Source organism: Corythoichthys intestinalis, chromosome 14 (assembly GCF_030265065.1).
Source record: "Corythoichthys intestinalis isolate RoL2023-P3 chromosome 14, ASM3026506v1, whole genome shotgun sequence".
NCBI lineage: Eukaryota > Metazoa > Chordata > Actinopteri > Syngnathiformes > Syngnathidae > Corythoichthys > Corythoichthys intestinalis.
The window spans coordinates 20,818,060-20,845,452 of NC_080408.1; the positions used below are offsets into that span (position 1 = coordinate 20,818,060).

Consider the following 27,393-nt stretch of genomic DNA (forward strand, 5'->3'; position numbering starts at 1 on the left):
AATTACATCTCCAAAATGTGTTACTTTGAGATATCTGGGTTCAAAAAACCCTTTTTTTTCATTGAACAGGATTTTAATTTTTCCAAACATATTAGCAAATTGAAACATACAGTAAGTATAATGCTCAGTTAAAAAATATTTTTTTAAATAACAAAATATTCTTAATTAAAATGAATGCAGTCCTTTTATGTGAATTAGAATCATATTTTGAGACGATTCGACTATATACAACAATTTAGCAAAGCGCAGATGACGAGAAATTAGTCTTTTAATCTGCCGGTTAGCCACGCCTACCATTATAGGGCTCTAGCGCCCCCAACAGGTGGATGACGTCAGCGGGAGACTTGGCTCATCGGTTTTACGATTCAGCCCATTGAGGGGGAATTATTCAGAACGAGGAAAACGCGACGAAGAGAGCCGTAAAATGTCATTGTTTCAGTCTCTCTACTCCAATATTTTTACAGAATAGTCTTTTCATTCAAGTATTTTTCCCCAATAGCTAAATAAATGGCTTGAGAAGGACCAGTCAGCCCATCGAGGGGGAACTATTCACAACGAGGAAAACGCGACGAAGAGAGCTGCAAAATGTCATTGTTTCTGTCTCTTTACTTCAATATTTTTACAGGATATTCTTTTTATCCAAGTATTTTCCCCAATTGCTAAATAAATGGCATGGTCATGACAAATAACAGTCTTGTGCTAAATGGAATATGAAATAACAAAAATGCACTTATTCAGGACGACATGGCAAAATTACGTCATAATGGTCAAAACTGTCGACTTTTACTGTCGCACCTCCCGAACGTATTTTATGACACCTAAATCGGACATATGTCATTTCCCTTCCCCGGCTTCGGAGAATGTAAACAAACCAAGAGGCGTGACAGCTTGCCGACATGCTAACCCGAACCAAGTGATGTTTCAAAGTCTTCGAAGCGGAAAGTCACACATAACTAGCCCGGATTATTTGACATGACGACTGGGTTGTCGATTGTCTTTGCGGATCGGCAAACCGCCCGGCGGAGAGCAATTTACAGTTCGTTCCCCCGGAGGAGGGCGACTGCAGTTGTTGCGCAGCTAACGTGCAGCTAATGTGCATGAGGAGAGCTTTTTATATGCCTATCAATGATCAAACGTAAGTAGTCCTTTATTTAAAGAAAGTTTGCAGTGTTTACTTTGTAATCGCTGTATTCGTATTTGACATAATACAAAACAAGATGTTTACTCACTTCCTCGTAAGTCCAATGGTCCCACAGTAGTAGGGCTTGTTTTGGCCAATATCCACTGTGAATGGGAATCTTTTGAAACTCCAAAAAGGCGCACACGCCTCTCCCTCATAAAGCAAGATTTTTCTGCAGCCGTTTAGCTGGCGTGATACGAAAAATAAACGTATTAATCCGCAAAATCAGCTGAATCCTTAGTCCTCATACACAACAGTACGGCTGTTTAGTGAAGAGGACGGCTTCACCCGTACACGTCACAGCGCCCTCCTCCTCAATGCAAGACCGATGCCGGAAGTCACTCATTTTCATTGCGCGGGATTCAAAAAACTAAATAAATATAGCGATCGCTTCCACACACATCCAAGCGGTCCATATCATTCAGGAGCATAAAATACAGCGTGTATTATGAAATAAACATGCTTTTTCGTGTCACGTGCACTTTAAGTGACCCTAAACCCACAGCTAGAGCTCAACATTATTACCATCAGAACAAAAATAACCCGCCGCTAGACACACTAAACACGCTGGAGTTAACGCTCGTAGCTGGTGGAAAACATTCATGACAGGTTTTAGTTACCTTTAATTTTGTATATATGCAAAATCGTATTGGAGGTATTGCCTCCTCGGCAGCCACCCTCCGTAAACATGTTTTACATGTCAGTTGGCCCAACTCCTCTAAGCCGCGGCCGTCTGGAACTTTTCTGTAGTTTCACCTCCTCCAGCCATCGTGTAACACAGCTGACAAATGGTAGGGGAGGGTTGAGCCTTGCAGCTGCAAGCGAGGGATTTCTCCCTGCATTTTTGGGACATAAAAATTGCCAATACTGTTGGGACAGTATGATGGAAAATTTTTGCGGTTTTGAAACCTTTACGTTTTCATACAACGGTATACCTTGAAAACAGTAATCGGCACATGTCTAAATAAGATTTTTTTTTTTTTTTTTAGATACACAAAAATTCACATCTGCTGTTTATTATTTGTTAATGTATAAAACTAATAACTCTACATTTCTATAAAGCAAGTGACCATAGTTATATAGTTCAAACACTGATATAGCATACAAAGTGCAGTAAAGTTATGTTTTAAGTTGAATATTCAACAGACATTTCTAATATACAAACAAGAGGTGTAGTTGAACTTATGCAGCCCGTGGAGTGCCATCATCCCACACAAAGTTTGAGTCCATTGGTCACATGACCAGGGAGTTTTTGCGCTAAAATGTTTATAATTTTTATTATTTTTGTGTAACCTAAGCATATAACAAATGGCGTGTGGCGTCAGCATTTACCCGTTTTCAACTTTACAGGGAGCACCAACCCGTAACACAAATAATCCAACCAGAAACATGAATCAACCCAAATCGACTCAACTGACCACTTACACATATTTTAATGTTTTGGGGAAACAAACACACACATACAAAAAAAAAACATTTTTTCATGGGAGGTCCAGGAGGAAGCGGACCCGTGGGCGAGCCCTGTGCCTGGGCGAAGCTTTCCTATGTTCCCCTTACCGGCCTCTGGAAGTTTCCCCTGGCTCGGTTGTCGTGGCAATAATGTAGAAGTCATTGAGATGACTAAGGCAATTAGGGTTAACGATTTTCAAGCCAGACTGTCGTTATGATGATATTATTTTCTCTATAGTCACGCAGATCAATTATCACATTATATTCATACAGTAACATGGGTTTCTTACTTGTTAACTTTTTGTTAACTTACCTGCCTGCATATGTGGGCATTGATCTGCACACCTCACAGTGAACCTTGTTTTTTGTCTCATCGAAGCCGAGCCAATTCCAGCGGTCTCGCTTCTGGGGCTGAAATTTGTCTCTCCCTTTTCTTTTCAGATTGGATTTCTCTTCCTCTTTCTAGAGTGGTCTTTTTTCCCCGGTGCTTGTCTGGGTGCTGGGGGATTCAGAAACATGTCTTGTAGTATAACATTAGGTGGGTACTGAACTACAGACAATCAATCAGCAGCAGTAATCAGGTTGCGCGCTTTCGAGGTGTCTTTACACCCCGGTAGGGCAACGGCTGACTGCACCGACTGTAAGGTTGTCTTGGCTCGGGACGTCATCAAAACACAAAATCACTGGGAATTAATGTGAAATAAGATTTTTTTTTTTTTTTTTTTTTTTTTTTAATCGACACAATATTTAAAAAAATAAATAAATAAATTTGGTCCTACCAGGCCAGTGATTGGAACATTTATGTGGCCCTGACGGTTTTAAAAGTACGTCCAAGCAGAGGTAGGCAGTAACCCGTTACATATACTCTGCAGAGGTTGCGCTAGACTTTTTCGTTGTCTGTCATTTTGACTGACAGGGTCATAAAAATCCGGTCATAATCCATTTTTACCCGTGACTTAAATTTTTAAAATGATGATAATGACATTGTGGTGACCCTTTGTTTGGCATAATTCACCTTCCATACTTGTGTGTCCATTTGGCCGAGCGCGTTACCGGCTACGACAGTCACGTGACAGAGACACTTAAGAGCCGCATGCGGTCCCCTCACTATCCACTCGCTCTCGCTATATGATTGGCCGAAGAGTCCAAATGCTCTCCCGTGAAATGCCTGTTTAAAAATGTTCCCGTTGTTACTTCTTGCGTTCGCTTATAAGTGCCCATTTAAAAAGGAAAAGCGATGGCTGATACTACACACAGAGCGAATGTTAAAGTTGTATAATCATATAGCGAGAATAAGGAACGTCACTGACAAGCGCAGGCCCCCGCAAGTGGATAGTGAGGGGAATAGGATAGTGCGCCTACAGCTAACAAGACTCTTAATATTGCATACCGCTTCAACATATTCAATAGTATTTAGTTTTCATTCATTTTAAATTAATATTCTGTCCGAACAAGCTTAACAGAGAATCCACACCGTGCCATCACACATCAAGCAGATGAATATGTAACTTTTTCTCCGCAGTGACAAAAACAGCTGACTGTGGCCCCAGTAGGTAGGTAGCCAACTATATGTAGCATATGGAACAATGAAATTAACAGTTCACCTGCTGTGGCCTGAACGTAGTCTCACACTTTCCTCCTGGTGCGCATGGACTTGAATTGCGTGCCCGCTTGTGCAGTCCCTGTTTCTTCACCTCTTTTATCAACACCATCGTCATTTTGGGGCTTTTTGAAGAAACTTCGGACACTCAGTTGCCTTGACATTTTTCAGAGTAAGGCCAACGATGTCATGCATCAAGAGAGACAATAGCTAATTAATATGCTCACTCGCCACCCTGTGGTCTGGGGTGTGAATTGCAACCGGTCAAAATGACGGATGGACTTCAGTTTTTCCGTCACTGTTTTAAAAAATCGGTCAATGACGGAAAATATTCGGTTAACACGACCCCTGATACTCTGTTACATTTACTTGAATAACTTTTTGAGAAAAATGTACATCTAAGAATAGTTTTACCAATCCATAATTTTAACTTTTAGTTGAGTAGATTTGTGAAGAAAAAAACGCTACTCTTACTCCGCTACTTTGCACTTGCTACTTACACAGTAGTCGTTACATTTTTCCTCTTTATTCTACATATTAGTTTTGTTTTTTTTTTTTTTTGCTAGCGATGCCAAGAATAGCTCGAATAATTTCGCCAATGAGATGTGGCAACATAATCACGACTCCATTAACCCGATCAGACACAAGTGTGCCATTCTATGATCACGCCAGCCTGTTCAATCACGTGGCATCTTTAAAGCACTGTAAAATATGAAGTATCTGACATAGAGCACTGCCCTCAACTGGACGCAAAAGCGCGGATTTAAACCTCTCTCCCAGTTTTTATTTGGCACCGATTGACCACTGAAAACCGGAGATATGATCGTTCTAATTCATTTCATAGTAGTAACTATTAAGGGACTATTCAAACTAGTGACAATCTTTCCACTAGAGGGCACTCATGCCCGTGGGACGAATAATGCTTTATTTCTGTCTTTTTTTTTGTTTTTCTCTCTCACCAGAATTCAATGATTTTTTTTGGGGGGGGGGGGGGGGGTTAATTAGTTTGGTTATGTAATGAGTTATTGTACAGTATCATTATAACAACAGTTCATTAAAAAATTATTTAAAAAATACCAAAAAAAAAAAAAAACACCATTGTTTAAAAAACTCAAGACTAAGCAGTTACTCACAATTTTAGTCATCACTTGAGAATTCTTTTCATTGGAAATGTTTTTACTTGTACTTGAGTAAATTTCTCGGATGACTACTTTTACTTCTGCTTCAGTAAAATTTTTGGCTACCTCTGCATCCAGGCCACTGGGCCATGTATATTGTTGACCCCTCTATGCAGCATGTGAATCTGTCACACATTTAAAGGAATTGGAAGGAGCTGTTTTGATTGGTGGTGAATGGAATTGATGTATTCAAGCCCACAGGAGGACGTTTGCCTGTGTGTCTGTGAAATTACCAACAATAGGTGAGTCTAGTTCTGCACTGGAGACAAAAACAGTCATTTTTGCTCACAGAAGGGTGTAGTGGTTCACTCATCTGACTTCAAGGAAGTGTCAGTTGTGAATGGTAACTGTTCAGGATGCAGTCTGCTCCTCGACTGCAGTCAGCAGGAAAAGAAAGAAAATTTCCCTCCAACCGAAACAATTACAACATCAAATATGACATGGAGTACAAGCTGAACATGCCAGATCGCTATGTAAAGCGCTCCAGAAAGTGTGAAAAGAAGCAATATGTGTGTGTGTATGGCGTTTAAAAAATCCTGACCTTTCACTCCCCTTCAGAGGAAGAGGAATGACAGGTTTGGAAAGAAAGCCCCGCCACCAGAAGCACACTTTCGTTTCAGATGCCTGCCACCCAGAACAGGTTAAGCTGTTTAGAAAATGGATGGAAGGATAGGCGGAAACATAACTGAACCTTGACATGAGAAAGTCTATTTCAAAGGGTGTGGCCTCGAAACAGGATTATTCTACTCACCACATTTCACTAATTGTTTAGGTAGCCGGATGAGGATGCCATACTTTTCTAATTTTGTTAGCATAAGCGTTTGGTGAAAGACTGATGGCTCTCAAGGACAATTTGTTCGACATACAGTGCATGCATTTTGCGCATACCTAAGATCCACTTAAACACTATACAGTCATGTTAAAAAATTGGGACACCCCATTAAATATTCAGTTCTTTATTAAGAAATGTTCACATATCAATGGCTGATCTTCTTTTTCTTTATCACTGGAGAAGAAAGTGATTTTAATTGCAGGTAAACAACAAAAATTAACATTGTTTTACGTGCGTACGACAGGATAAGAATCAGTCTTAAATAGTATTATTATGTGAATTATAATCATATTTTGAGATGATTCGACTATATATAATAATTTGGCAAATCGCAGATGACGAGAAATTAGTCTTTTAATTTGCCGTTTAGCCACGCCTACCATTATAGGGCTCTAGCGTCCCCAACAGGAGGATGACGTCAGCAGGGTCACGGTTTCATCTGATTTACAATTCAGCCCATTGAGGGGGAATTATTCAGAACAAGGAAAATGCGACGAAGAGAACCGCAAAATGTCATTGTTTTAGTCTCTCTACTCCAATATTTTTACAGGATATTCCTTTAATTGAATTATTTGTTCCCGATTGCTTAATAAATGGTATGGTCATGACCAATAAAGAGTCTTATGCTAAATGGAATACGAAATATCAAAAATGTATTTATTCAGTATGCCATGGCAAAATTACTTCATAATAGTCAAAACTGTCTGCTTCTTGCACCTCCCAAACTATACTTTGACACCGGAGTTTTTTGTCATTTCCCTGCCCCGGCTTAGGAATGCGTAAACATACCAGGAGGCGTGACAGCTAGCCGACATGCTAACCCGAACCAAGTGATGTTTCGAAGTCTATTCTCGGCTTTCGAAGCGAAAAATCACTCAAAACTACCCGGGTTCAAGTCACAGAGCGGCGGGGTTGTCGATGGTCTTCACCGATCGGCAACCCACCCAGTGGCGAGCAAGTTACAGCTCGTCCCCTGCTGCGGGCAGGAGAGCATGTTTGTCGGGGAAGCAGCTGAAGAATTACCGCCGGACAAAATGGCAGATGTCGGAAGAGCGTGTAGCTGCCACATGGTCAACACGAATATAGCGTAGATTAATGCTTAACTACACGGCGAGCAGCTAACATGGCAGGATGTGTCTGAGGAGAGCTTTTCTACATGTCCGTCCATGATCAAACGTGAGCAAATAGTCCTTTATTTAAAGAAAGTTTGTATTGTTTACTTTGTAATCGCTGTATTCGCTGCCATTTTTAACACAAAGTTGCAATTTCTGATCTGGTGGAAAATTTGACAGAACACCGGGCACACGAAGAGGGCAATAAGCCGAGTGTAGTGTTCTCTCGGCGGGGGGATGTGCGACAAGCCGCTGGTCGTCGGCCGAGGCATTTTCGGTGGACAAGGACCATGTCAGCCATAAAATGCAATCCACTTCCATATTAAAACATGTGCAATGATCCCAGTATTTGACATAATACAAAACAAGATGTTTACTTACTTCCTCATAAGTCCAATGGTCCCACAGCTGTCGCACACTTGTTTTGGGCGATCTCGGGGTGAACGTTAACTTTCTGAAACCCAAAAAGGCTCACACGCCTCTCTCTGATGTAGCTACAAAAGCCTGCAGCCGTTTGGCTGGTGTGATGCGAAAAATAAACGAATTAATCCGCAAAATCAGATGAATCCGCAGTCCATCTGCATGCTATAAAGCAATGCTGTATTGTGAGATGCTGACCCGGGTGACGTCGCATTCGTCCTAAACCCGAGACTGGAGCCGGAAGTAACTCATTTTCATGGTGCGGGATTCAAAAATTGAATATAGGAAAACGATCACTTCCACACTCATCCAAGTGGTCCATTTTAGTCAGGAGCATAAAACACAAGTGAAATATGGAATAAACATGCTTTTTGGTGTCATACCCACTTTAAACCAAATATATGGAATAAACATGCTTTTTGATGTCATATGCACTTTCAACCTAATATATCAACAAAAATGCATATTCTAACTGAGGAAAATTTTAAGACACCCTACCACCTAATCGCTAGTGTTAGCCCTTTTAGCAGAAATAACTAAAATAAACTCAAATGCTTTGACATCGGTCTGAAGAAGGTTTGCCCCACTCCTAAAGCCAGAATACTTTCAACATTGAGATGTTTGAGGAGTTTCTTGCATGTACAGCCGGTTCAAGACACCTCACAGCATCTCAATGGGATTGAGATGTTGGCTTTGACACTGCCATTCCAGTACTTTCTTCCTTTTCAGCCAGTCCTTGGTGGATAGACTGGTATGTTTTGGGTCATTGTCATGTTGCAGGGTCCAGTTTTGCTTCAGCTTTAATTTTTTCACAGATGATCTCACATGTTTCTCAACGAGAAACATGTGAGATCATCTGTGTACATCTTGAGAAATTTTCAAGCACCCTCTAATAAACAATAGAATTCATGGTGGATTCTATGATGGTGAGCTGGCCAGGTCCTGCTTTAGCAAAGCATCCCCAAACCATGACACATCCACCTCCATGCTTCACAGTTGGTATGAGGTTCCTTTCCTGGAATGCTGTATTGGGTTTACGCCTAACATGTCCTATGTTCTAGAGTCCAAATAATTCAATTTTAGATTCATCTGTCCAAAGAACATTATTCCAGTCCTGGTCTTTGTTCACATTCACTCTGGAAAGCTTCAGTCTGACCCTTCATGTTCTTCCTAAAGAGCAAAGGTTTCCTCCTTCAACCCCTCCTATGAATGTTAAATCTGTGTGGACTATTTCTGATTGTAGAGCCATGCACTTTCACATAAACAGTAGCAAGAGCCTGCTGTAGGTCCCGTGATGACATTTTAGGGTTTTTGGAGACTTCTTTTAGCATCTTGCGGTCTGATCTCGGGGTGAAATTGCTTAGACGGCCAGACCTGGGCATGTTGACAATTGCTTTGAATGTCCTCAACTTGTAGACTGTTTTCGGGACAGAGGAATGGCGGATTTGATATCATTTTAATCTTTTGAAATCCCTTAACAGACTCATAAGGTTCTACAGTCTTGTTTCTGAAGGCCTGAGACAGCTCCTTTGATCTCACCATGCTGTTTCTTTTACTTCAATAGTCAGTCACTGTTGAAAGTATTCTGCGTTGAGGAGTGGGGCAAACCCTCTTCAGACCGATGTCAAAGACTGGTAGATGGCTACAAAAAGCATTTCACTGAAGTTATTTCAGCCAAAGGGGGTAACACTAGCTATTAGGTGGTAAGGTGCCCTAACTTTTTCCTCAGTTAGAATATGAATGCATATTTCGGAATCTTTATTTTCCCTTCAGGCATGACAAATCCAAACAAACATACTGCATTTATATGTTTTTACAATTAATTCAACCCAAAAAGAAAAGGGCAGACAGGAGAAGCCGAAGCTTATTGAATCCTGCCCCCAGTATACCATAGGACGCAGAAAATATCGAATACCAATTTTTGACATTCAGATTGCGTAGTGATTACAAGGTTGTTGTTTTTTTTTCCCATTCCCCTTGATTGTTCATTTTCCTAAGAGTCCATTGTGGATCGTGGCGATGTGCTCGTTTTGTTGATTAAATCCAGTAGATTAGTTCATAATTCAGTGGTTAGTTTATACAGTTGATTCGATCCAAAAGATAGGGAATAGCTGAGGACCGATGGCAGGCCATGTCCGCCACCCCCCTTTCAGTTGATTCGATCCAGAAGATAGGAAATAGCTGAGGACCGATGGCAGGCCGTGTCCGCCACCCCCCTTTCGTCGACTTAATCCTCGTCGCTGTTTTCATTCATCGCTGCCTTCCGATGAACATTCATCTCAAGGTTGCGCAGCTTCGTAGTAAGTTGGATTGCCATTCCGGTTGTGGCAGTGTTGTATGCCACCAGGTCATTCTTCACCTGTAAGATATCATCACAGGCCTTGTTGAGGCTGACCTTCACTCCAGCGATAGCATTGACCGCAGTAGTTGCCAATTCCACCGATCGCTTTTGGCTATCCAACAATTTGATGATGTTCCGACGAATCAAGTGTGCTCCAAGCCCCTGCAGAAGAATCGCAGCCAGCAGCGAAACAAAAAGAAAAACATCCTCGATGTCTTCCACTTCGAGTGTGGTCAGACACAGCGGCCGCCATCTACCTCAGCTATCCTCCACATATCGAGACTTGAAAGTGTTTCCCGGGCAGGGGCGTTGTCCAGGTTCTGATCGCATTGTAGAAAAGATCTTGTCCAGGGCACTCAGTGACCAATTGACCAGTTCCATGTCGTACATGTCGTCACAATACTACTTTTAGAAGTCAATTGTCTGTGCATTTACAGCCAAAAGATTATCTGTCCTTTTGATGTCTGGATGAGTGATATTTGTTGATATATTTGGTTTAATGAGTAAAACAATGTACATTTTTTGTTTACCTGCAATTAAATCACTTTCTTTTCCAGAGATAAAGAAAAACAAGATCAATGTGAATATTTCTTCCTAAATAACTGAATATTTAATGGGGTGTCCTAATTTTTTCACACGACTGTATATTGTGTTAAACTTTTACAGTACTCCAAAGTGAAAATAACAGTCAGAAATTATTGAGTTTGTTGCTCTTGTGCAGTCCATACAGGTGTAAGGTGTCATTTGTTTTAAGATCTGTGATGTAAATCTGAATTTTAATACACTGCAACATACTTTATCACATATTTGTGAATAATTTGGATGTAATTTTTACCTTCACATTGATAAATACGCTAACTCATTCACTGCCATTGACATTAAAAGACATCAAATAGATTTGAATTGGGAATGCTGGCATTGAGTGATCATGTTTCACTGCCACTGACAATGCTAGACGTCCAATCCAATTGACTGGGTGAGTTGGCAGCAATCGAATGCAACAGTCAAATTATAACGGATGTCTAGCGTCGTCAATGGAAGCCAATGATGCCAATAAAAATCTATCATTTAGAGTGATTGGAACGAGTTATTTCCATGTGTACATCAAATTGATAACCCTTCACTTGTAGTAGTACCTGAGTAGTAGCCTTCAGTTTAAAAAAGCTTGGTTGACCCCGTCACCCCTCCATTCGAGCGTCAACGTAAACACTGTAAACAGTGACGAGTCGTCTTCATTTCAACCCCTGTTAAGTTAAGCAGAGCAGAAATCTCATTAGAGGTTGACACTAAAAACTCACCAGCGTGAAACAAATGACCTTTATGGCCTCTGAACGTCCCGCAGTGTTGTGTGTGCGCGTCTCCCGCTTTACGACACCTGCTAGTTTCATGGCGTCATTGTTTCCTCACATAAGTGCCATGTTGCTTTTATTTGTATCATACATGAGTTCCTTTTACAGCACGTTTGACAAAATGAGGATGCCCCTATATGGGCATAGGCCTTCCAACATCATTACTGTACACGAATGACCTCCACCCTTTTGGCTTGACTTAAAAACGACATTGTTGCACGGCACAGGTGCACATCTGCTCCAGATATACTAGAGGTGACAAGGTACAATGGCGCGCTTCTTTTGCATTTTCACACTTTTTTGTTTGGTTTTGCCTGCAGTGGGGATGCCAGAAAACAAATTTAAGTACTTGCAACTTGGAGAAGATCAACCATGGATCACACAATTACATCATAACCAAGTAAGTATGGTTGCAGTTTAGCTCCTTATGCATGTACTGAAGACAACATTAGTGATTACTTGCTTAATTATAAAGTATTAACCTGCTCTGGACTGCCAACTAATCACAGATCGTATTCTACTGTGGAGGTGCACTTTAGTCACTACGCAGCAGGTCCATAAAAGGACATGCAAACTGTCATCTCTAATACTGTAAGAAAAAAAATAATGAAAGCAATCTTGATCTCATTTCCTTTTTCCCCCCACAATCAGACATGCTGTCATAGTCGTCTGTCAGATTTTTGTCACTCTGATATCCTCAATCGCTCATCCGTGAAATTGCAGATTAAATACTAGGCTTTAGGTTTCAGTCCCTGCTTGAAATCCTCAAAAGTTTTGTAAGCACCTAATAAAGTTGGTGGTTTTGACAGTGAAATGTTAATATAACCACACACAGATGAAATACTGCATTATTTAAAGCAACAACAAATATTTTTCAATTAAAAATACTTTGTCAGTGAGGACAAATGGTTAATTTATGCATGAGAATATTTTGTAATAAATTTCAAAACATATTGAAACAGAATAGAAAAATTAAAAATGAGATAACCGTGTTGTAGTATAAACCTGTGATTCTCAAAATTACACAATCTGTAGTATTTTTTATGTCAGTTTGACTTCATTTCATAGACACAAAATACTCTTTTTATATACAGTATATATGGCGGAAAAAAACTCAAAAAATATATTTTTGAACAGGAGGGCATTTTTTGACACCTTAAAAGTAGGTCAAATCAGTTGAGTGAAAAATAGACACTGTTGAAAGCTTTGAAATTTTCTTTAAGTTTGTCATTTTAAAAAGGTTTTGGACACCCATCCTGGTACATAATGAATAACAAACACTTCATGATTAACCCCCTATTTGTCTACTCCAGTCTTTGATCATCAATATGCATACACTCAGACGTGTGGGTGGATGTACAATAATAAAGGAAATTGGTGTGTGAGTAAATATAGATTTATTTTAGCCCTGTGTTTTATTTTGTAAATTAACATGGCTAAATGGGGAGTTAGTTGTATAATTGTTAATAACTGCATTCAGTTGTTGATTTGGCTTGATTTTAATCTGTGCAAAGAAAAAACATTTCCAGGGGAATTTTAGAGGTTAAATTCCAATACCATAATACTTTAATTTTTTCAGTGTGCTTTTAAAATATTTTTTCAATTATGATTAAAGAATGTGAATGCGAGATACTGAGAATAAAAGGCTCAATATGCATAAAAGGGAACATATAAATGTGAGTCCATAATACTATTTACTTATTGTATTTAGCCTTGAAGCCTAGCACCTAGGCTTTATGTTTTAAGCATCTAATGTATCTAATACATCAATATCATTCCATAATAAGCGATCCAAATGGCAAAAAGGGTCAAAAAGATAATGGACAGCATGCTAGTCAGCAGTGTTGTTAATCTTACTTTAAAACAATAATTAATTACAGTTACAAATTACTTCTCCCAAAAAGTAATTGCTTTAGTAACTCAGTCACCTGAATGTTAAAGTAATTAGTTACTTGAAAAAGCAACTGGTGGTAATTTTCATGTTGTTTTTTCCTCAAAAAAAAAAAAAAAAAAACAGGTCACACAATGTGAAGTGTAAAAGTTTTTTGGGACAATTGGCTCTAGCCCAATTCTTTACCCTAAACTTAACTAGGCACAACGGTTGTGAATCAACCGTTAAAGTTGTTAAAATTGCTCCCGTTATTGCATTAGTTCTCTTCTGTCTACTTTTGACATGTGTAAGTTTTAAAACTATTTCATCATTTAAAGATAGATTTAAGTCAAGAATTTGCTGATTTAGGAGCATTTTGGATCAAAAGTTACTTAGGTTCGCTAGGAAGGTTCTCTACAACAGAGCCTTCCTGAGAAATCTACTGCTTTAAGATGGCGGTTGTTTACTAACGCATCTAGTTCTTTATTATACATGTTTCTAATGCAGCCGTGTCTGTAATTTGTATCTAGTTCTGTATATATTAGATATCTACCGAAGCGTCATGTGGGCGTAGTTTGTAGGCTATCGGCTACAGTCGGGTATTATTGGAGCCACCTAGCATAGTAGCATCGCGTTTGCAACTGTGTCACCCTCCCTTGCCTCCTCCCCACTCCTGCTCTGCTCTGAGTCCGTCTTTCCTCAGACTTTCTCGCGTCAGTCAACCAACATAGTAACGCACGCCTTTCCCGCCTGAGTAACGGTAACGGCGTTGCCAAGATGAGAAAAGTAATTAATTAGATTATTCACTATATAAAATAACGCCATTAGTAACGCCATTATATTCTAACGCCGTTATTAACAGCACTGCTAGTCAGTTAGCCTGCTGTGTCCATAATTCTCACGCAAGCGTTCGACTGCAATGTATGTCTTTTTGTGGCTTTCCGATAACTCAAGGTGAGAGCATGAGAGAGCATAATTCATACCTGTCAAGTTGTATGGTTTCGGCGTAAGTTGTACAAATGAGCACTGATTTTTAAATGTGTACGCCGTACGTTCAAAATCTGTACGTTTCTCGTGCATAACGTTTCTTTTTCTCCATTCGGATTTTGTCACCGTTTCGGCAACGAGACAATGTGCGTTACTATGTGTTACGTTAGTTGAAAGACGCAAGAAAAGTCAGAGACACCGAGAGAGAAAAGTGTTTGTTGTGACGCTGTAGCAAACGCGATGCTAGGCTAGGTGGCTCCAATATTTCCTGACTGTAGCCGACAGCCTACAATCTACGCCGAGATATCATATGCATATAGAACTACAGTACATGCGAAATGACAGAGTCGGCAGCATTGGTAAACAGCCGCCATTTTAAAGCAGTAGACTTCTCAGATAGGCTCTGTTATAGTGAACCTTCCTTGCTAACCTAAGTAACTTTTTATGTAAAATACTCCTAAATCGGCAAAATTTTCACTTGAATCTGTCTTTAAATGATGAAACAGTTTTAAAACTTTCACATGTCGATAGTAGACAGAAGGGAACTAATGCAAAAACAGGAACAATTTTAACAATTTTAACAGTAGATTCACATTAAATGACTTCCAAACATAGCAAAGATTACTATGTTTTTTGTTGTTGTTTTTTTGGGAGGGAGGGGAATGGAGGAAAAAAACATGAAAAGTAACACCAGTTACTTTGCCAAGTAACTAATTACTCTTACATTCAGGTAATTGAGTTACTAACTCAATAAATTTTTCGGAGAAGTAATTTGTAACTGTTATTAATTACTTTTTAAAGGTAAGATTAACAACACTGCTCATAAAGATGAAGTCTGCAGAATGAAAAGTGACAAAAGCGGAGATTTTATTCTGCCAATTTGTTGCCGAACACAATTTGCCTGCAACTATTGCTGATCACTTCTCAGAATTAGCAAAAGAAATGCTTCCTGACTCAAAGACTGCATTGGTAAGTTAATTTTATCAACTGACCTTTTTAATTTCTAATTGGACACACCAACGAACTACCTTCAAGTCAAACTGAATTGTGAGCTGAAGTGCCATGAAGTGCAGCCATCAAAACATGATAGAAATTGCCAAAAATGCTACATACAATTATAACAAAAGTCACTGTTAAATATTAATAATCATGATGTAGCTGAAGATATTGATTGTTCTTTGATTGCACAAGGTTATACAGTATGTTACAATATTAACAATAAATTCATACTATTTTAAAATTGAGTTTTATTTTTGTTTCATATTGCACGCTATATTGTTGTAAGATCAGTCACCAATTTGTAAGGGTACTATCATTATCACGTACTTGTTTCTATCCAAAAACCCCATGTAGCATGTATCACCGAGTGTCAAGACACAGCTGTGAATTGCCACAGCTGGACTGTGGGGATTTTATGGGTGAAACACGGTAATATAACAAGGGTCGCTATGTAGAAATCACAGACAACAAGGAGTGGTCGAGATTTTCTTTTTCAAATATTTACCATGTTAAACTTTTTTTTTCTTAGTTTGGATCAATTATCATCCAAAATATCAGGGAAAATCCAACAGTAACAAAAAAAAAAAAAAAAATACAGCTAAGCGATAGTTATGAGGTAGACATCCGTGACCTATTTGCAGACACTATTTTTTTCATTGTGACGTAATTTGTTTAAAAGTTAAAAATATGTGAGTGAAAAAAAATCTTGTCGTTTTTTTGTTTGGTTTTCTTTTTTTAACTAAATATTAGACATCAATTAATGATTCTTAGCTAAAAATGATAGATACTTCGAATAATAAATATAACTAGGCCTGCAAGCAGGACTGAACGGGCCCTCGCAATCTAGCGCAACTCGGACGTCACGCAACCCGGACAGTGTGCAGGTCAGGTTGGTGGCAGATCCTCCTCCCTAATCATCTCATTAGAACCTAACATGCTCGAAAGTCGCCTCTTTACATTCACACACCTAAGAGATAAAAACCCCTATTGGAGAGAGTACTACAAGAAAGGAGCGAATAAAGGGTCGTCACGGCAACAGACAGAGACATGTGGACATGGGCCGTAAAATAAGTATTTCAAAAGGTCTTGAAACTACAATGACCAACCTGAAAAGAACTGGACATATATTAGAAAAATGAGTGACTTTCTATTGCCACTAGTTGGCGCTGTAGGGTTGATGCAAATGACCCCTACAGGACCCTTCAGAGTATGACTCAACAAGCACGAGATGTTTGGCACAGATATGTTGTAGAAGTTATGACTGTTCAAAACTTGTGGTGAGACAAAATGGCTTCAGTCATTTTCACTTCTCCTGTTGGACTCTTCTGCTTCAACCAAACCTCAGTATTTTTCATCAGGCACCTGAACACATGTCTTATGGCTCCCCTGATGCAGGTTTCGGGTGAATATATTTTTTTCCTTGGAGGAGGAGCCTGTTTAGTAAAAAAAATGAATTTCCTGTTCCCACTAGAGGGCGCTAGACCTAATGGGTCATGTTTCAATGCACTCATGTTCAGGGTGGGATTCCGCACATACATGCCAGATATGAAAAAGATTGAACATTGTGTCAAGGAGCTATTAGTCTTTTACTGAATTTGTCATTTTGCCGAAAAAATGGCCGACTTTGGCACCACGCCCACGTCCGACCCATGAATGAAAACACACCATTTTGAAAATTTTAGATCTCCTATGCCTCCTGAATAGTCTCACCAATTTTGAAGATGATCCAACTAACTCCCTCTGTGACAAGGTCTCAAATGTGCACCCTGTTAATTGATAAAAATTTCACATTCGATCCAAAATACCCGATTTCCTGTTGGGTTTGGAATATGGGTTCAAGAGACTTTTTGGAGCAGTTTTGCACAAGGTATCGACTCCCCAAATTTCATTGCTCTACGTTAAAAAAAACCTAATACGAAACGCCTTTTTGAAAAATTCAAGGGGGCGCCACTGAGCCATTTTGTTACATTTTTTTGTAACGTCACAAGATTATCAAAATCCACGCAAAGCCGCATGTATGTGCAAAATTTGGTGAGTTTTCGTGCATGTTTAGGCCTCCAAATGTAAATTATACTACAAATGGATAAAAATTTCACATTCGATCCAAAATACTCGATTTTCTGTTGGATTTGGAAAATGGGTGCAAGAGACTTTTTGGAACAGTTTTGCATAAGGTATGGACTCCCCAAATTTCATTGCTCTACATTGAAAAAACCCAATAGGAAAGGCCTGTTTTAAAACTCCTTTCTGTCGCCACTAGTTGGCACTGTAGAGTTGATGCAAATGACTCTTACAAGACCCTTCAGGGTATGACTCTCAACAAGCACGGGAAGTTTGGCGCAGATATGCTGTATATCTGATGAGTTATGATTGTTCAAAATTTTTTGCAAGACAAATTGTTGACGGTCATTTTCACTTCCTGTTTGGACCCCTCCGCTTCAGCGAAACCTCAATATTTTTAATCAGGCACCTGAACACATGTCTTAAGGCTCCCCTGATGCAGGTTTGAGGTCAACAGATTTTTTTCCCTTTGAGGAGGAACCTGTCTCGTAAAAAAAAGGCATTTTCTGTTCTCACTAGGGGGCGCTATGCCTAATGGGTAATATTTCAATGCACTCGTATTAAGGGTGGGATACCGCACATCCATGCCAGATATGAAAAAGATTGAACGTTGTGTCAAGGAACTATTAGTCATTTACTGAATTTGTCATTTTGCCGAAAAAATGGCCGACTTTGGCACCACGCCCAGGTCAGACCCGTGAATGAAAACGCACCATTTTAAAAACTTAAGATCTCATATGTCTCCTGAACAGTCTCACCAATTTTGAAGATGATCCAACTAACTCCTTCGGCGAAAAGGTCTCAAATGTGCACCCTGTAAATCGATAAAAATTTCATATTCGATCCAAAATAACCGATTTCCTGTTGGGTTTGGAATATGGGTGTAAATGCTTTTTTGGAGCAGTTTTGGACAAGGTATAGACTCCCCAAATGTCATTGCTCTACGCTGACAGACCCTAATGTTATAGGTCAATTTTAAAATTTCAAGGAGGCGCCACTGAGCCATTTTGTTACATTTTTTTGCAACGTTGCAAAATTATCGAAATTTATCATTTTCCGCACGTATGTGCAAATTTTGGTGACTTTTCGTGCATGTTCAGACCTCCAAATTGGCCGTTTTCATTTGCCCTGGGGGGGGGAATCCTTTGCAAAACAATAGGGCCTTCGCACGCTTAGTGCTCGGGCCCTAATTACTTATTTTTATGGCTGGGTTGAAACAAAAGCGGTTGCGTGGTGTCTGTAAACGCGGGTCTCCAGGGTAAAACGGACAAATTAAAAATAGTCTAGGGACATAATGCGCCATGAAACTGTTATGGCAGCACATAGGCATATTGTTCTATCAAATATAACAGTTATTTTGTATAAAATACAACAGTTTATTTTAAAGAGGGGTGCAAGAGCAGAAACCGTTTTGTGTTTTCCGCCATATATATTTTTAATATACATGATATTCTAAGTTACCTACGTACATTAAGCTATTCTTGCTTAACGTCAAAAGATGTTTGAAGTGTTTTTGTTTATTTATCTGTGGGAGACAGTCCCAATGGCTCCTGAAATATTCAAAGTTGCCAACATCCAGTCTCGAACAATATACTAGTATATGTTAATATTTGTTATTTTGCTTTTAGACACAATAATTCAAACATTTTTAGGTAGTATGCCTACTGTTGCGCCTATCCAAAATAAACTTATATTTTAGACTTCTGAAACACAGACTTAATTTTTTTCCTCCATTGCACAGTTGCTGAAAGACAAACAGAATGTGATCCAGTTGCTGAACAAACTCTTCAAATGGAACAGTGATCAGATTTCGGAAGAACCTCTAGATATGATGGAGGTGGAAGAAATGGAGAAGAAAGGAAGACTGGAAAGGAGACAGAGTCAACAAGTTCGCAGAACAGGATGCCGCATCTTCTTCTGGAAATCTTGGACTGCCTGCTAACCACGCAATGGCATTCTTTTTCTCATCAACGTATTTATTATGCTTATACCTGAATTATATGTTTTACAGCTCATAGATTTTCAAATCTATGAAATAAAGTATGTACACTACAGCTAACAAATCAAAAAGAGTTTAGGATATTTCTGCTTAAAAGAAAACTATCATTCACATTTTTGCAATGGCTTAGCATCAATGCTTATGCCCTCAAGAATTATTTCAATTCTACTTGTCTGCATGTATTCTGTTCAAAATCATTTACGTCAACCCATTAAATGTCATTTTAATCTGCAGTATTAGTTAATTGTTTGTCAATATTTTACATCAAGGATACTATATTAACCTTTATTTTATTAGTAGAAATGATTGGCTTTGCAAAGCTCCCCAAATATAAGATTTCTTTTTTTTCCCCACTTTTTCATTGCGCAACTCTACCAGCACACTTTGACAGATTCTTACCGTCCCATCTTTGAAACGTTCCAAAAACAAGCGCTGCAGGCTCTCTTTTTTATCTCTTTTCTCTTATTTCACCCCACGTTTATGGTAGCAGCAAAAATGATTTTGTATTTGTTATTGTTTTTACAAAAAAAGACCTATTCATTTACCAAATTTTTATGCAGTTATCCCTAATTTTTTGCCCGTAATGGGGACCGGAACCCGCTGTGATGAGTGGAATACTGTGAAATATCGCAATTTTTTTTCTGGGTTTTTTTTTTTTTTTTTTTGGGGTGTGGGTTCAATGTATTCATTCAGATTTAGCAATGGAGAGAGATACATTTAAGACATGTTTTTTCACTTTTTCTCAAAGTATAATTAAAAAAATTTTTTTTTTTTTAAACGTAAATATTAGGGCTGTCAAAATTATCGCGTTAACAGCTGTTAATTTTTTTAAATTAATCACGTTAAAATATTTGATGAATTTAACACACATGCCCCGCTCAAACAGATTAAACTGACAGCAAAGCATCATTTCCACTTGTTACTTTGTGTTTTTTGGTGTTTTGACTTTCGACTGATTTTATGGGTTTCAGCACCATAATTCTTATTGACATCAACAATGGCAAGCTACTAGTTTATTTTTTGATTGAAAATTTTACAAACTTTATAAAAACGAAAACATTAAGAGGGGTTTTAATGTAACATTTCTATAACTTGTACTATCATTTATCTTCTAAGAACTACAAGCCTTTCTATCCATGGATCGCTTTAACAGAATGTTAATAATGTTAATGCCATCTTGTTGATTTATTATAATACACAAATACAGTACTTATGTACAGTAAGTTGAATGGCATAGCAAGGGCATTGAAGATGAGACGTGGCTGGGTCTTTCAGCATGACAATGATCCCAAACACACAGCCAGGGAAACAATGGAGCGGCTTCGTAAGAAGCATTTCAAGGTCCTGGAGTGGCCTAACCAGTCTCCAGGTCTCAACCCCATAGAAAATCTGTGGAGGGAGTTGAAAGTCCGTGTTGCCCAACGACAGCCCCAAAACATCACTGCTCTAGAGGAGATCTGCATGGAGGAATGGGCCAAAATACCAGCAACAGTGTGTGAAAAGCTTGTGAAGAGTTACAGAAAGTGTTTGGCTTCCGTTATTGCCAACAAAGTGTACATAACAAAGTATTGAGATTAACTTTTGGTATAGACCAAATACGTATTTTTCACCATGATTTGCAAATAATTTAAAAATCAAACAATGTCTTTTCTGTGTTTTTTTGCCACATTCTGTCTCTCATGGTTGAGGTTTACCGATGTTGACAATTACAGGCCTCTCTAATATTTTCAAATGGGAGAACTTGCACAATTAGTGGTTGACTAAATACTTATTTGCCCCACTGTGCATATTGAGCGAAGCATCCCAGAAATGGAACTTTGTCGTTTTTATTATTTTTTCACGATACTTCATATCATCAAGAATGATCGCCAATTATTCAGAATACAAAGAAGTGGAATTGTAACACTGTCCAGCTGCAGAAATTAGGAAAACGAGTAAAAAAGCCTTGACATAATGAACCTCCTTTTTCATAGGAAGAGCCAACATCCTTTTTATACACTCTCACAGCTACACATACAGAATTCTGAGCTGCTTCTGGTAGGACGAACACATGTGGAGGTGGTGTCGGGTGGGCGTACAGCTGAGTAGATGAATGTGTGCACAAGTCCCTTGTTAACAGATGAGTGTTTGCCAGTATTCCTCCCTTATGTTGAAACAAGTGCTGTGGAGGTTAGTTGTGGTGGAGAGAAGTGGCAAAGCAAGCAAGGTGACCTAAGAGCGGTGCAGCAGGGGAAACTAAAAGGTATATACTGTAATAAAGGAGATGTAGTACTGTCTGTTTTGTTTTTAAGGGGTCCACGGATAGAAAGACATGTAATTCTTTAAAGAGAAATGTTAGTACGAGTTCTACTAATTTGATATTAAAACCCCTCTTAATGTTTTCGTTTTAACAAAATTTATTAGAGATGTCCCGATCGCGTCATTTTCATAGTATCGGAATCGGCAAAAAAATATAGGACATGCCTTTTTTTAATATATATATAATTTCTAATTAAATCCTTTTCTAATTGTATTTAACGTTACAGACATAATATGTTACACTCATCCAGAGTCTTTAGTTTAGTCTTAAGGTACGGTTATCAAATTTATCTCATTAACGGCGGTAATTAAAAAAAAAAAAAATTATCACGTTAAAATATTTAACGCAATCAACGCATGCACTGCACGACCCACTCACGCATTGTCGCGTTCAATCTGTAATGGTGCCGTTTTACCTATATATAGAGCTAAAAGGCAGCGTAAAATGAGTAGAATGAATTTTGGCAGCCTTTGGAGCATTTTTTTAATTGGCTAAAGCCTTACAACCCCTCTCCCTACGATTAGAAATATCGTGGGAAGCAATTTGGGGAAGAAAGGTAGTAATTGATCTTTTTCTTAACACCCTATGTTATTTCTCAACGCAGAGAAGATATATCAATTGGTACCACTACGCACAGTTATGGGTGCACTTCCCGTCATGCATTTGGGCACAACAGTTAAATGGCTACAGTATTATTTTATTATTATTAGTAGTATTTATTGAAAGCTCAACAAATACACTAGATGGCAATATTTAGTCACAATATACAAAGTCACATTTATCCTTTAAGAATTACAAGTCTTTTTATCCGTGGATCCCTCTCACAGGAAGAATGTTAATAACGTAAATGCCATCTTGAGGATTTATTGTCATAATAAACAAATATAGTACTTATGTACTGTATGTAGAATGGACTGTATGTTGAATGTATATATTCGTCCGAGTTTTATTCATTTTTTTCTTAATGCATTGCCAAAATGTATATGATCGGGAAAAATTATCGGGAATGATTGGAATTGAATCGGGAGAAAAAAAAAAAAAGCAATCGGATCGGGAAATATCGGGATCGGCAGATACTCTAAACGATCAGGATCGGATCGGGAGCAAAACAACATGATCAGAACAACCCTAAAATTTATACAATTATTTTAACTAGTAGGTTGCCATTGTTGTTGACATTGCAGGGCGGTGACGTCATGCTGCCGGATTCCACAGTGTAACTCTTTAACTACATAAACATGTAGTCGGTTCTGCCCTTCCAATTTGAACCCGAGTAGAATATTAATGAAAAAAACAGCCCTGTCGATATTTCACAAAACGAGCAGCAAAAGCAAAATGAACACAAAAGACGGGATGAGAGGAGTAGCGTACGTGTGTCAAGTTCGCTAGTGACAGCTAGCACTCTCCTGCTCTAGTGACGGAGCAGCAATGTGTTTGATGCCACAAAATGTTTGCAGATATTCACGGTAAAGTATTGTGTGATCCAACGTATTCCATTATTATGGAGATAGTTAGCATCCAGAGCTGTCATGTGCTTTACATATGATTAGGGTATACAGTGAAACTCAGCAGTTTGATTTTTTTTTTTTTTTGCATCACAGCACACGAAAACGCTGATGCAGTCTACTAAGACGGCTTACCTTATTTTTGTTACGTAAAAGCGCTGTTCCCGTCGATGCTCATCCTGCCTGTGTTCTCTGTTTATCAGATGTTGCTTCCAAAAGTCCCGAAGCTTGATTCCCATTGAATAAGCGACTTTGCCTGTTTTTTTTTAATTTCCCTACCACCCTGGTTTTTGGAATCCTCTACCGCAGGTATTTAAGTTCATTATTTTTTTTCGCCTTGCTTTTACGATTCTCACCGCGGTTTTACCTCTGTTTTTTTTCCTATTGTCTCCCCTTTCGCGATCGAGTTTTTTGTATGTGTTCAATAAACCATGTACGCAACCCCTCTGCATTTGTTGTCTGCTTTGTGGTCAAGCCTCGCGTCCGCATTCGGGGACCGTTTGTTGCTTTTCATCTGAGGACTTGCGTTACTGATTGCAGCTAGTAGATCGATAATCAATACACATACTATCGATGAAGAAAAAAATAACATGGTCATAGTGGTGTTTCTTGATTAATGCCAAAAGTGAGGTCTTGAACGCGCCCTTAATAAAGCACCAGTGCGGAGTGTTCAGTTCAGTTCAGTTTAAGTTTATTGTCCCCTAAGAAGGGGAAACTTGTCTTAGTGGAATAAAAGAATCAAGTTTGCTCACAATGTGTCTCAAGTGCTTTACGTACAAATAAAGTATACAACCGTCCTCTTAAGATCTCAATCTGCAAAATAAGGCGTCATTATAATGTGTTGGGCAGAAAATTATATACGAATAGCAGGCAATCAAACTAAGTTTAAAATATTCATTCATTAGTTTTCCGTGTCGCTTATTCACTGGGAAGCAGGCTTTGGGAGCAACATCTGATAAACTGAGATCACGGGCAGGATGATCATCGACATGGTAAGGTAAGCCGTCATTAGACTTCTCAGTAGACTGCATCAGCGTTTTCGTGTGCTGTGATTAAAAAAAATAATAATCAAACCGCCGTGTTTAACTGTATACCCTAATCATATGTTAAGAACACGACAGCTCTGGATGCTAACTATCTCCATAATAATATTGGAATAAGTTGGATCACACAATAGTTTACCATGAAGATCTGCAAACATTTTTTGACATGACTGCCAGCTGTCACTAGCGATCTTGACACATGTACGCAACTCCTCTCTTCCAGTCTTTCGTGTTAATTTTGGTTTTGCTGCTCGTTTTGTGAAATATCAACAGGGTTGTCCTTCTCATTAATATTCCGCTCGGGTTCAAACTCGAAGGGCAGAACCGAACGGACGACTTGTTTATGCAGTAAAAGAGTGACACTGCGGAAGTCCGGCAGCGTGTCCATTTGATGTCACTGCCCTGTGATGTAAACAACAAAGTTAATGTTTTTGTTTAAAATGTTTCAAATTTTATTAAAAAGAAAACATTAAGAGGGGTTTAAATTAGGGCTGTCAAACGATTAAAATTTTTAATCGAGTTAATCACAGCTTAAAAATGAATTAATCGTAATGAATCACAATTCAAACCATCAAGAAAATATGCCATATTTTTCCATAAATTATTGTTGGAATGGAAAGATAAGACACAAGACGGATATATACATTCAACATACTGTACATAAGTACTGTATTTGTTTATTATAACAATAAATCAACAAGATGGCATTAACATTATTAACATTCTGTTAAAGCGATCCATGTATAGAAAGACTTGTAGTTCTTAAAAGATAAATGTTAGTACAAGTTATAGAAATGTTACGTTAAAACCCCTCTTAATGTTTTCGTTTTAATAAAATTTGTGTTGGACCGATACCATTTTTTGGCCCCGATACCGATACCTGGCTGTGCAGTATCGGCCGATACCGATACCATATTGATACCACCCCGTTTATATATATATATATATATACAGTGGTACCTCTACATACGATCGCTTCGACACACGAACTTTTCGACATCCGACGTAAAATTTGACTCGCCATTTGTTTCTACATCCGACGACATGCTCGAAATACGACGACAATGGCAGCACCGCAGACGAATGCACGGCGGATTTTCTTGTGTGACAAATCAACACTGGTTTCAGAAAAGGTTGGTACAGGTGGTGAAACAAGGAAAAAGTTGACGCTTACCTTCTAAATGAAGATGCAAATGACAGAAAAATATGAGCGTAGGGTGGGCATCCGTGAAATGGCTCAACAATACATCTCCACGGTCCTCCTCCGACCATCGTTCGCCAGTCTTTATAAGTTAAGCTGACAATTCTTATTGTGGTAACATCTCCAGAGAAATCGCCAACTTCGCCATGTTTTTATCATTTATTTCACAACTTATTCAAAACAAAAACACCTTCTGTCTGCCGCAATTGACGGTGTTAAGGAAACATTCAAAGTGAAAGTGAAACTCAAGCTCACCGGTCTGCCTCTGGCACGTCAGCACCGCGGTGCGTTCAGGGTCAGCAAAAAACGTCCGCCACATTAGAACCCGATTCGTTACATTAATACAGGAATTATTATTATTATTATTATTATTATTATTACGATTTTGATTTATAATTTTATAATTTATTTGTTTTGCTATGTGTAATTGCCATTTGTAATAGTACCAGCAGTATTTTTTAAGGATTTAGTGAAGGTTTTTGGGCTGTGGAACGAATTAATGGAATTATAATGTATTCCTATGGGAAAATCCTGCTCGACATACGACCATTTCGACTTACAAACAAGGTCCTGGAACGGATTAACTTCGTATGTAGAGGTACCACTGTATATATATATATATATATATATATATATATATATATATATATATTTTTTTTTTTTTCCTCTCTCCCCCAAAGAGCTACATAATTGGATGTGAAATCATTGCTATCAAGGCTTTGTCAGGCTGTTGCTTACCTTAGCAAAATAGGAAAAGGATTTGTACAAAGTATAATACTAGCCCAACAGTAAGAAAGTAAAAATAAGTTCATAATAATAAACTCTGAGTAAACTTTTTTAAACCTCTCAAAGGCCAAACAGTGCAACTTTCATGAAATTATTGTCACATTCTGCTGCTGGTTAGATTGTTTTGTTGCTGGGCTGTTAGTGGGGGCGTTCCTGACGTCGCACCTGAATCCAATGCAGCATTTAAGCACGGGTGAGCTCAGAGAAGGCTGCCGAGATATTTGCTTTGCTGATTGCCATTTGACATCTCGCACTATAGTCTCGCTACATTTGCTTGTTACGCCCCTGCATTGTTTTTTTTCTGTTAGTGTGCAGCACTCGTTTGTAACCTCTACCCTGTGCAGGTATTTGAGTGTTTTAATTTTGACTTTTTGGCTCGCTGCCTATCGTCTTAGTTAACCTTCGAGTTTGTAGTATTGAGCTCCGTCGACCTGCTGTCACGGACTCCTTTTGTTATTTCTACTATCCCGCGATCGCGTGTTATTTTTTTGTTTGCAATCATTAAACCCTTGTACGTATCCCCCGCTTGTTGTCCGCTTCGAGGTCCAACCTTGTTTCCGCATTTGCGGACGCTAACAATTATAAGTAATAATAATTGACCACAGCATCCCGTCTCTCTATTAGCCTCCTTTTTTCGGGAGGCGGGGGGGGTGGGAGAGAGTCCCTTATTTCTATTTCTGAAAGGTGGCAACCCTACTTTGGAAACAGTTCCCAAATTACAGCAGCATTTCTTTAAGTAAAAGACAAAGTAAAGTTGACGTAGTGAACTGACCAGAGATTGTTGCACCGGTCCAGCGCCCTTCCATAGCAGTCCTGTTCTTGCAGGCTCAAACTCGTTGTGCTCGTTCACGCTTCGTCTTCAAATGTTTTATCATGTTCGAGGTATTGAAACTGGCCGATTTAACTCCACATCTCGAAACTTTCAGGCCGCAAATCTTGCATGCAGCCATTGATTTTAATTGACAGGATTTCTATTTTGAAATATTTCCCGACTGCCGCTATGTCGGCGCCGCCATGTCGGCGCCTCCAAGCGGCCTTGTCATTGGTCAGGAGTGGCTATTGGCCCGTTCTCATTGGTCTGGAGCAGGCCAATAGCGATAGCTACTTGGTGTTCACGTGTCATCACACAACACGGAGACAGAGTGTAGAGAGCGCCAGGAGGAAAAAAAAAAGGCTGCGGTC

The 27,393-nt window shown here is 39.0% G+C and overlaps 1 protein-coding gene across 1 annotated transcript in view; it reads right to left on the bottom strand.

The window, feature by feature from the left end:
- The window catches only part of fgf12a (fibroblast growth factor 12a), a 160,131-nt gene that overhangs the window by 8,205 nt on the left and 124,533 nt on the right, over positions 1–27,393 (bottom strand). The window contains exons 6-7 of the transcript XR_009066896.1: positions 11,249–11,356; positions 2,943–3,128 (exon numbers count right to left, since the gene is read on the bottom strand). The gene's annotated coding sequence lies outside the window, so the exon portion shown is untranslated. The remainder of the gene's footprint in view (positions 1–2,942; positions 3,129–11,248; positions 11,357–27,393) is intronic.